The sequence below is a fragment of the Gymnoscopelus microlampas genome (genome assembly GCF_963454915.1).
Source record: "Gymnoscopelus microlampas genome assembly, chromosome: 9".
Taxonomy (NCBI): domain Eukaryota; kingdom Metazoa; phylum Chordata; class Actinopteri; order Myctophiformes; family Myctophidae; genus Gymnoscopelus; species Gymnoscopelus microlampas.
The window spans coordinates 54,548,883-54,558,429 of NC_139946.1; the positions used below are offsets into that span (position 1 = coordinate 54,548,883).

The 9,547-nt window shown below is 41.5% G+C and overlaps 1 long non-coding RNA gene across 1 annotated transcript; it reads right to left on the reverse strand.

The window, feature by feature from the left end:
• Positions 1 to 1,180: 1,180 nt before the first annotated feature.
• LOC311051230 lies at positions 1,181 to 8,425 on the reverse strand. Its single transcript, XR_014601393.1, has 3 exons — positions 8,412 to 8,425; positions 2,293 to 2,393; positions 1,181 to 1,334 (listed from the first exon to the last, which is right to left on the reverse strand). It is a non-coding gene; the product is annotated as an uncharacterized lncRNA (long non-coding RNA).
• Positions 8,426 to 9,547: the final 1,122 nt, after the last annotated feature.

The following is a 9,547-nucleotide window of genomic DNA, read 5'->3' on the forward strand; positions in this document are numbered from 1 at the left end:
TTAATGTGCACTGCCCCGCCCAAATAAACATCTAAATAAAATGATTTGTAAAACATCTAGATGGTACTATGTTGGTTTTATCAACAGATGTATTATACGTTAATTAAATCTTTATCTCAGTCTGTGATTAATAAATGCATTATGATGTTAATAACAGGACATATGATGCTCTATGAACAATACTATTAATGCTTTACTAAATGATCACTTATTTTACAAAGTGGTTCCTGTATAAATCTGCATGTTTGTTTTCAGCACATCTAGTCATTTTATTAAGCATCCTTAAGGGGGGTCCATGGTCAAATGCATATCATTCTGGGGGTCCTTGACATGAACATGTTTGAGCACCACTAAGACACCAGACTCATCTATGCAGCTTTTTCAATCTGGACTGCTGTTGCAGTAACCCTTATCCACCAGTAGGTGTCCTACCAGACCACAGGATCACAGAGACAGTAATGTAGGCATATTGTATTAACATACTCTATAGATCTGGTCATAATAATGTCTTATTCACTAAAACAACAAAAAGTTAGTGTTGCAGCTATAATTACAGATATTTATATATTGTAGATACATTTTTTTATTTTCACAAACAAACAATTATCTCACTCACATCTATCTATCTCACATCTCACTTAGTACCTCCTAACTGTCACCAGTGTTGGGCAATATTACTCAGGAGAGTAATATGTTACTTATTACATATTACTCCTTACAAAAGTAATAATATCATATCGTCACCTTGCTAAACTAATGGCCTAAGTCATTTTTGAGGAAAATTATATTTTTGCCTAAAGTCAGCTCCTCATGACACTGACCACCTCTGGTAAAATGGCCCATCTCCTAATTGAAAAGGATCATGCTGTTCACTCTCCTTTTAGTATAATGGCCTAACTCCCTAGTGTGACTCAGGCCAAAATAGGCCTTTTTTTGGCCTAAGTCAGCATGGTTTTGTGACCTAAGCCCAAAAAAATAACCAAGAAAAATAATGCTACCTTTGTACTGTTTTTATTGTGCAAATAAATGAAACTAAACTAAAAAGAGTAAAACACATCTGTGTTCAATGCAGGAGCTATTGATGTGCTGTCTCACCTTGATGACATGTAGTTTGTCTCACCTTGATGACATGTAGTTTGTCTCACCTTGATGACATGTAGTTTGTCTCACCTTGATGACATGTAGTTTGGGCAGGAGGATGAGAAACGTCCTCTTGGAGACGCTGGAGGTGTGGTTCATCTCCTCAGACAGGAGGGGTTGCTCTAGAAACTCCTCCATCTGTCTTGAGGAGGAGAGGATGGATGGATCAGGAGTCAGGTCCTACTGGTGCTGTCCTGGAGAACACAGACCAGATGATGAGACCTGTGAATGAGACAGTAGACAGAGACAACAAGAGAAAGCTTGTTGAGTGAAAACAAGCAAACAATTCACATTTGAGTTTCAGGATAAAATCATCAATACCTGGAGGGGCCAGTGGTTGCTCTAGACTTTTTTCTTCTTTAACACATTAACCACCAAGAACGTAGTCCTACGGTCCGTTAAATCCAACTGTTAAGCACCGAGACCGTAGTGCTACGGTCCGGGTGCTTTTTCCTTTTTTTTCAATTTTCTAGGGGGACCATTTTCAGTGTAACACCACCGGAAGTCGACCGGAAGTGCGATCCCGTTTTTTGTTTCCCGTCGGCCTCCATTCTAAGGCGCACACTAAAAACCTTGTTTAGCCTGTGTAGTTTTTTCTCCTCGCATTTCCCATGTTAACATAAACGGTCAGAACTCAAACATCGCACATTCTAAAGGATTTTAACGGGGCCTATGGCGACGTGAAAAAAACAAAAAACAACAATAAAACCTTGGCACTGGTGAGTACATTATGACATTAGCCCTTGGCGGTGGATGTGTTAAATTTAGAGTAGGCAATCATGTTTTACCCCCTTTTTCTCGTTATGCCAATTAATTCCTCCCCACACACATTTGTGTGTTGTCACTGTTGTTCCTACGGACTCTCCTGCCAGTGAGGAGCCCCCACCAGGAGGACGTAGAGGACGTAGAGGCTTCCTCCTACTCTTCCCGCCCAATACTCCCTGATGACAGATACCACCCCAGCCCGTAGGAACACATGCAGTGGTATCACTCTAACTGTCAGGCTTACTTCCCCCTGAACGTTGTGTTCACGTAGACGCCCAACAAAGCCGGATGCACCACGCTGGATTCAAACCCACAACCTCCATGGTGGTGGGCAGGGGCTTTACCACTGCACCACCCGAGTCTCTGAACTCCTTAACCTCAACCCACCTGTTCCAAGGCTGCTGTTGTCTTGAGGAGGAGAGGATGGATGGATCAGGAGTCAGGTCCTACTGCTGCTGTCCTGGAGAACAGAGTCCAGATGATGAGACCTGTGGATGAGACAGGAGATGAGAGTAAACACAGTGGGGGCTCGTGTGGTGCAGTGGTAAAGTCCCTGACCACCACCACAGAGGTTGTGGGTTACAATCCACCATGGTGCGTCCGGCTTTGTCGAGCGTCTACACACAAACATAATTGGCCCGTGTTCAGGGGAGGGAAGCCGGGTGGGGAGGAGGAGGAGGATATTTGTCACTACATGTACTCCTACGGGCTGATGTGCCACCTGTCAGCGAGGAGTGTTTGGCGGGAGGAGTAGGATGAAGGCTCTACAGCCTCCTGGTGGGGGCTCCTCACTGGCAGGTGAGTCAGTAGGATACAACAACAGTGACAACACACATAAATGTGTGTGGGGAGGAATTAATTGGCATAACGACTACATTGGGGAGAAAAAAGGGGTAAAAAATAATTGGCTACTCTAAAGAAAAAAAGAAAAATACTTAAAAGTTAGGGTCAGGAATTAGGTATTTAAAGGTTAGGCTTAAGGGTTGGGGTTATAGGGTTTTCCATATTTTCCATATCACACACACATCAAATAATAGGCGATCTACAAGCTCACAATGCATCACTGTGCTATTTTATGGGTACTGGTCGGCTGTTATCAGCCATTTTCAATGCCGTACAAAAATGCTGATGTCCGCACAAGTATAGTAATGTGTGTGTGTGTGTGTGTGTGTGTGTGTGTGTGTGTTACTATATTTGTGAGGGCCAACTGTCCCAACAGGTATAGTAGAATTTTAGAAAAAAATATACTGAGCAATGGTGGAAAAGGTACTCAAACTCTTTAGTATACAACAGCAGTGACAACACACAGACATGTGTGTGGGGAGTAAATAGTAATCAATTGGCATAACGACTAAATTGGGGAGAAAAAGGTGTAAAAAATGATTGGGGAGAAAAATAATTAACAGGAACTTATTTCTCATTAATAAAAAAAAGAAGAAGCGTTAACCACTTAAGCCCTGTAGGGAATACTGTATTACAACAATAGACGATCTACAAGCTCACACTGTGTTGTGATGCACTGTCTGGAACACAGGTTATTTTTTTCCAATTCTTAAAAAGTAACGTTTTTGTCATACAAGGTTTCTGCCTGACAGTGACATTATATTATATATGTGTCACATTGTCCTCAATAATTCACTGCAGCTTTACTCACAACTACTGTAAAACAAAGAGTAAAACACATCTGTGTTCAATGCAGGAGCTACTGATGTGCTGTCTCACCTTGATGACATGTAGTTTGTCTCACCTTGATGACATGTAGTTTGTCTCACCTTGATGACATGTAGTTTGTCTCACCTTGATGACATGTAGTTTGTCTCACCTTGATGACATGTAGTTTGTCTCACCTTGATGACATGTAGTTTGTCTCACCTTGATGACATGTAGTTTGTCTCACCTTGATGACATGTAGTTTGTCTCACCTTGATGACATGTAGTTTGGGCAGGAGGATGAGAAACCTCCTCTTGGAGACGATGGAGGTGTGATTCATCTCCTCCATCTAAGCAGGTCTGTGTTGAAGGAGCAGTCGTAGAGGAGGAGAGGATAGATGGACCAGGGGTCAGGTGGTTCTGCTGTCCTGCAGAACAGAGTCCAGATGATGAGACCTGTGAATGAGACAGGAGACAGGACACAGAGTGAACAAGAGAAAGCTTGTTGACTACAAGACAAAAACATTGAGTTTCAGGATAAAACCATCAATAGGGAGCAACCGGTGGTTGTTTTACAAACGAACAGCTTAACCTTAATGAAGTCTCTCTGGGAGGGGGTCTCTTAGAGGTAAAAGAGGGGTTGGTTTTGGAATACATACCAGTAAGACTCCCTAATCGGGAGATAAGCGACCGTAGGTCACATGTATACAGAAGAGGGCTGTAACGGCGATTGGTTCCTAGCAAAGGTGTGCAGGCAAGAGCTGTTGGTGTGTGTGTGTGTGGTGTGGGAGAGAGAGTGTGTTTATAGGGGAAAGGAGGGATTGTTTGTGGGGGGCAAGCCCCCGAGTTACGGCATTTTATGTGAGCTGCAGTGGCAGGGGGTCCTCCACTGGGGGCGCCACCACTTTTGCATCCGTTCTGGAGCACCAGGAGTGGGTGGTCCCCGGGAATGCCCCGTGAGCAGCCCCGTTGGGGTGGTCATTTGGTAATTTGTCCACATGTGCTCATTTTTTACACTTGGGGGGTCCCCGAGGCAGCTGGGGGTCCCTGGAGCTCCGGGGGTCCTTGGAGGGTGTAGTTTGGCAGGTAAGGAGTGTGTGTGCAAAATCTGGCATGGATCGGGGCAACGGGTGCGGAGATATGAGCAGGGCAAAAGTGTGACGTGTGTGACGGAGTGACGGAGTGACGGACGGACACCTGGAGCAGCTTTTTAATAATTCAGTTCCTCAGTCACACTTCACAAATTCACGAATGTCATTTCAAAAGTTGTCAATATCCCATATAGCATTATAAAGCGTCATATAGCGTAGCAAGATAAAACTATAACACTTCAAGTTAAGATAAAACTATAACACTTCAAGTTAAGATAAAACTATAACACTTCAAGTTAAGATAAAACTATAACACTTCAAGTTAAGATAAAACTATAACACTTCAAGTTAAGATAAAACTATAACACTTCAAGTTAAGATAAAACTATAACACTTCAAGTTAAGATAAAACTATAATACTTCAAGTTAAGATAAAACTATAACACTTCAAGTTAAGATAAAACTATAATACTTCAAGTTAAGATAAAACTATAACACTTCAAGTTAAGATAAAACTATAACACTTAAAGTGAAGACAGAACTATAATCACTAAACTGTTGTGGTCACAACAACAATCAACAAAGGGAAGTAACTCGTTCTCATGCTATTCATCAAAAATGTGGAATGTCCTACCAAAAGGAGTACAGGAGTGTAAAACCCTACTCTCTTTCAAAACTGCCCTAAAGATACACCTTCAGGAGGCTGCAATTGGAAAATGGCCCCTGTCTAAGTCCTAAACTATAGCCCCCTACCCCCCCTCCCCCCCTTTCCTTCTTCTTTTGTACATATTTATCACTCTTCATACCAGTAACCTGTAAACTGATTGTATGACATTCTGTATAGTAGTGTGTATATCTGTTTGTCTCTTATATGTCACCATGATTTGTGTGCATGGGGAACTCATTTGAAACAAGCTCAGTGCTTTTATGAGTCTTCCAGTTTAGTAGACCTTGTATTGTGAATTTGTACTTCCATGTACTGTTGTTCTCATGTCTTACTAAATAAAGTACATCAATCAAGCAATCAAACCAACACAGTAGTTCTGTAGCTGAGCCATATGGATCAAACGACGGTCGTCCGTCACGACGAATCACGATGAACTTCAACCTGGTGTTTGTACTTTCTCCATTTACGGTCCGTACATCTACATAAACGTTCAGATTTCAAATTGACAGTGCTTAACCCATGGCCACGGATGTTACAACTATGGACGGGTCCTTAGAAGTACCCATATCTCCCATATTGTTCAATAAAAAGCATTTTAATCCGATCGGTGGCTATTTCTTCTTTATTTCCTCCACGCTTTCAACCACGCGACCCTATCGGTTGGGAGGTGTATTGCACTCCTCTGCTACATTATAACTATGAGACAATGGCCACCGATCGGATTAAAATGCTTTTTATTGAACAATACGGAAGATAAGGATACTTCTGAAGAGAGAGACACAATTGTAACATCCGTGGCCATGAGGTTAAGCACTTTATATGTAAAATATGAACGTTTATGTAGATGTACAGGCTGTAAATGGAGAAAGTCAAAAAAACAGGTTGAAGTTTCATCATGACTGTCATGATGAGCTTTATCCACACATCTGTAATGTTCTAACAAACACCATCTTAACGGTTGTAAAAACTACATTTAATAAATGCTGTGGCATCAATACATTTAAAATATTAGCCCTGAACAAGCGTCATGTGAACCATGGCTAATAAAATATCAACATAGCAACATTTCATAACTTCTAGTCAACATGGAGTTAAATTAAACTCATTATCGTGTGTTTGGTTAAAACTGGAGGTTTTAGTAAAACAGCGGTTGGACATTTTAACATCAATGATTTACAATTTACAATAAAAACCTCTACAGTATGTGTAGTGACTGTTAGACCCCTTAACAGACGACGTCATACTGGCTGCGTGCAGCCAGTATGCGCGCAACGAAACCCATTATATCAGGTCTCGTTAGGACGCGTCTCACTAGCCAACACACACAAGAGGGGGTTGGGGTGTGCTGAAACCAGTGCACCCCGAAACAGGTTGGGAATTGATTGCGTGAAACAATCACCTGTGCGTCCAGGCTCAATGTTAGTAAACAAATAATTGGCACTACTGGTTGCCGACAGCTATAGGGTTGTTTCGACGTGTGAGAAAAAAGACTGAAGTCCGAACCGTACGTAAAGTTCATATATAAATGCTTTTATTCTTATAGACTCCGGGCATAGCGACGTAACATGGTCGCCACGCCCTTAAATCGTGCCACTTCCGCCGCCATCTTGAGGGAGTAGATTGACAGCTGCCACAAGTGTAGAGTAGTGTAGTGTAGTCTGTAGTCCTGTGTTTGTTGTCCAGCAAGTAGACGGTGTACATTATTATCTATCTCTAACTTGTCTGTTGCTCTAATTTAGCAATGGTACGACAGTGCTGCATTATCGGATGCAATGCCAAGGTTTCAGACGTTAAATTAAAAAAGTTAAATTGCACACATTTCCAACCTGGAGGAAAAGCTGTTGGAGATCAGATGTCGAGATATCAAAGAAACGGCTTGGCATGGGTATCTTAAATACAAATGGGTATCTTACATACAATGAGATTGAGCTAACAGCTAAATTGTGTTTCTCTATGTGTCCAGTCTGAGAAACGTAGTCTAACGTGGGTCTAACGTGGGTGGCTCACGGTCACGGTGGCTGAGTAAACAGCTGTCTGTCTGTCAGCAAGTGTTCAGACGTCGGAGATATCAAATAAATGTAGTATGGCTTGGGTGTCAGCTGACGAAATAACATAACCTTCAACAACATTCCCAAACACATATAAGCTCAAACGAGCATGACAGCACACAATCAAACATATGATATAAACATCTGTTGGAGGCGAGGTTAGGATCAGCATCAGCGTTGCCATGTCGGCTTATTATAAGCGACTTTGGGCTTTTTTTTATGTGAAGTTGCTTGTAAAATTAGTAGTTTTGTATGGCTTATTTATAAAGTGTACTTGCTTATTTAGGCTTATTTAGGTGCTTGCTTATTTAGGCTTTTTTTTTAAAACAAAAAAAATTAAACCAGTGGTTCTCAAATCTTTTCATGAAAATGTTTTGTGCCAGGGAGCATTTGTGTTGTTAGAATGTTTTAAAAAATATTCCAAATGTTCTTTATTTTATTGCAAGAGTTTTTTTTAATAACCTATGTACAAGCTCACGTGAGCTTGTAGATCGGCTATTTTCAAGTAGTCGATGTATCTAAGCCACTTCTTTTGGGCTTGTTTTCATAGACCTGGTTGCTTATTTCTCTCGCAAAATATGGCAACACTGATCGCAGGTAGCGTGCCTTTGCGTCTGCATTCAGCTTCTCTCTGTATGGTAACTCTCTGTCACGCATTGCCAGGTCCATCTTCTGTCCTTTACCAATAAATTCGCTGTAGTTCAGGACACGTCGTGACTCGTGGGTAACTGTCAATGTTGTTGATACTAGCTGTTGTTATGGAGCTCCCTTAATATGGCCACCGTAACTACTTCAGCCTAAGCTTGGCCACGCCTTTTGCCCGGAGTCTATAGCTTTTGTGCCAATCACTCCAGCCTACAAATAATAAATACAGTTAAACGTAGGGTGGTGGGTGGATAAACCAACAACAGCCCGACTAAACACAGTCAATAAACTGTTTGCCTCCTATCAGCAACACCTGCCCTTGATTACAGCAGGGTTAACCCTGGCATCAATTTAGGGACAATAGGGCTTTAGAGGCTCTTATAGCAGAACGTTCATATTTCTTACCAGAGTTTGTGGAGCTTCCTGAGTCTGACTGTCAGCCAGTGTTGCCAGATTCTGTGAGAGAAATCAGCAACCAGGTGTATGAAAACAAGCCCAAAAGATGAAACTTAAATCTATATTCATCAACTATTTGAAAATAGAAGATCTACAAGCTCACATCGCGTCCCAATGTGACGCGTTGTGATCTGCTATTTTCCACACAAAAAAATCAATAATCTTGAATAAAAGTGAAACATTTTGAATCTTTTAAAAACTATTTCATAACATAAATCTTGTATGGGGGTCCCTGGCACAAGTGTTTTCAGATCGGGGGTCTGGACAAATACACATACAATACAATACACAATTTAGAAACGAGCCCCAAAAAACGCAACCACCGATATTTACAAGCAACTTTAAAGAAACACAAACCCAAAGTAGCCTATAATAAGCAGACATGGCAACACTGATGTTGTCGCACACGCGCGCACACACACGCACACATACACACACACACACACACACACACACACACACACACACACACACACACACACACACACACACACACACACACACACACACACACACACACACACACACACACACACACACACACACACACACACACACATTAAAAGCATCACTTGACAACAGTTTCACAGAGACACTTCAGAGACACTTCTGACTCAATGTAAATAAGGGGGGGGGGGTTGCCATGTCTGCTTATTATGAGCGACTTTGGGCTTGTTTTTCTGTAAAAGTTGCTTGTAAATATATAGTTTATTTTGTCTTGTTTCTAAACATAGATTTGTGTTGTTAGAATGTTTCAAAGTCTATAACATTTCACATTTTGCACATTTCTTTATAAGATTTTTGAAAATGGACGAAAACCCTGTCGCTTCTTTTGGGCTTGTTTTCATAGACCTGGTTTCTTGCTCCTCTCGCAAAATCTGGCAACACTAAACGCTGTTCAACTCGCCCCAAAGAGAGCGAGAGACACATGCGCACCGTCAAACCTGCACATCTTATCATACTGTTGGATTGTTCAGAATTTCCCATTTCACAAGTTTTCAAATGTATAAAAATCTTTTGAAAATAGCAGATCTACAAACTCACAATACGTTGCATTGCCAGATTCACCACGCATTGTGAGCTTG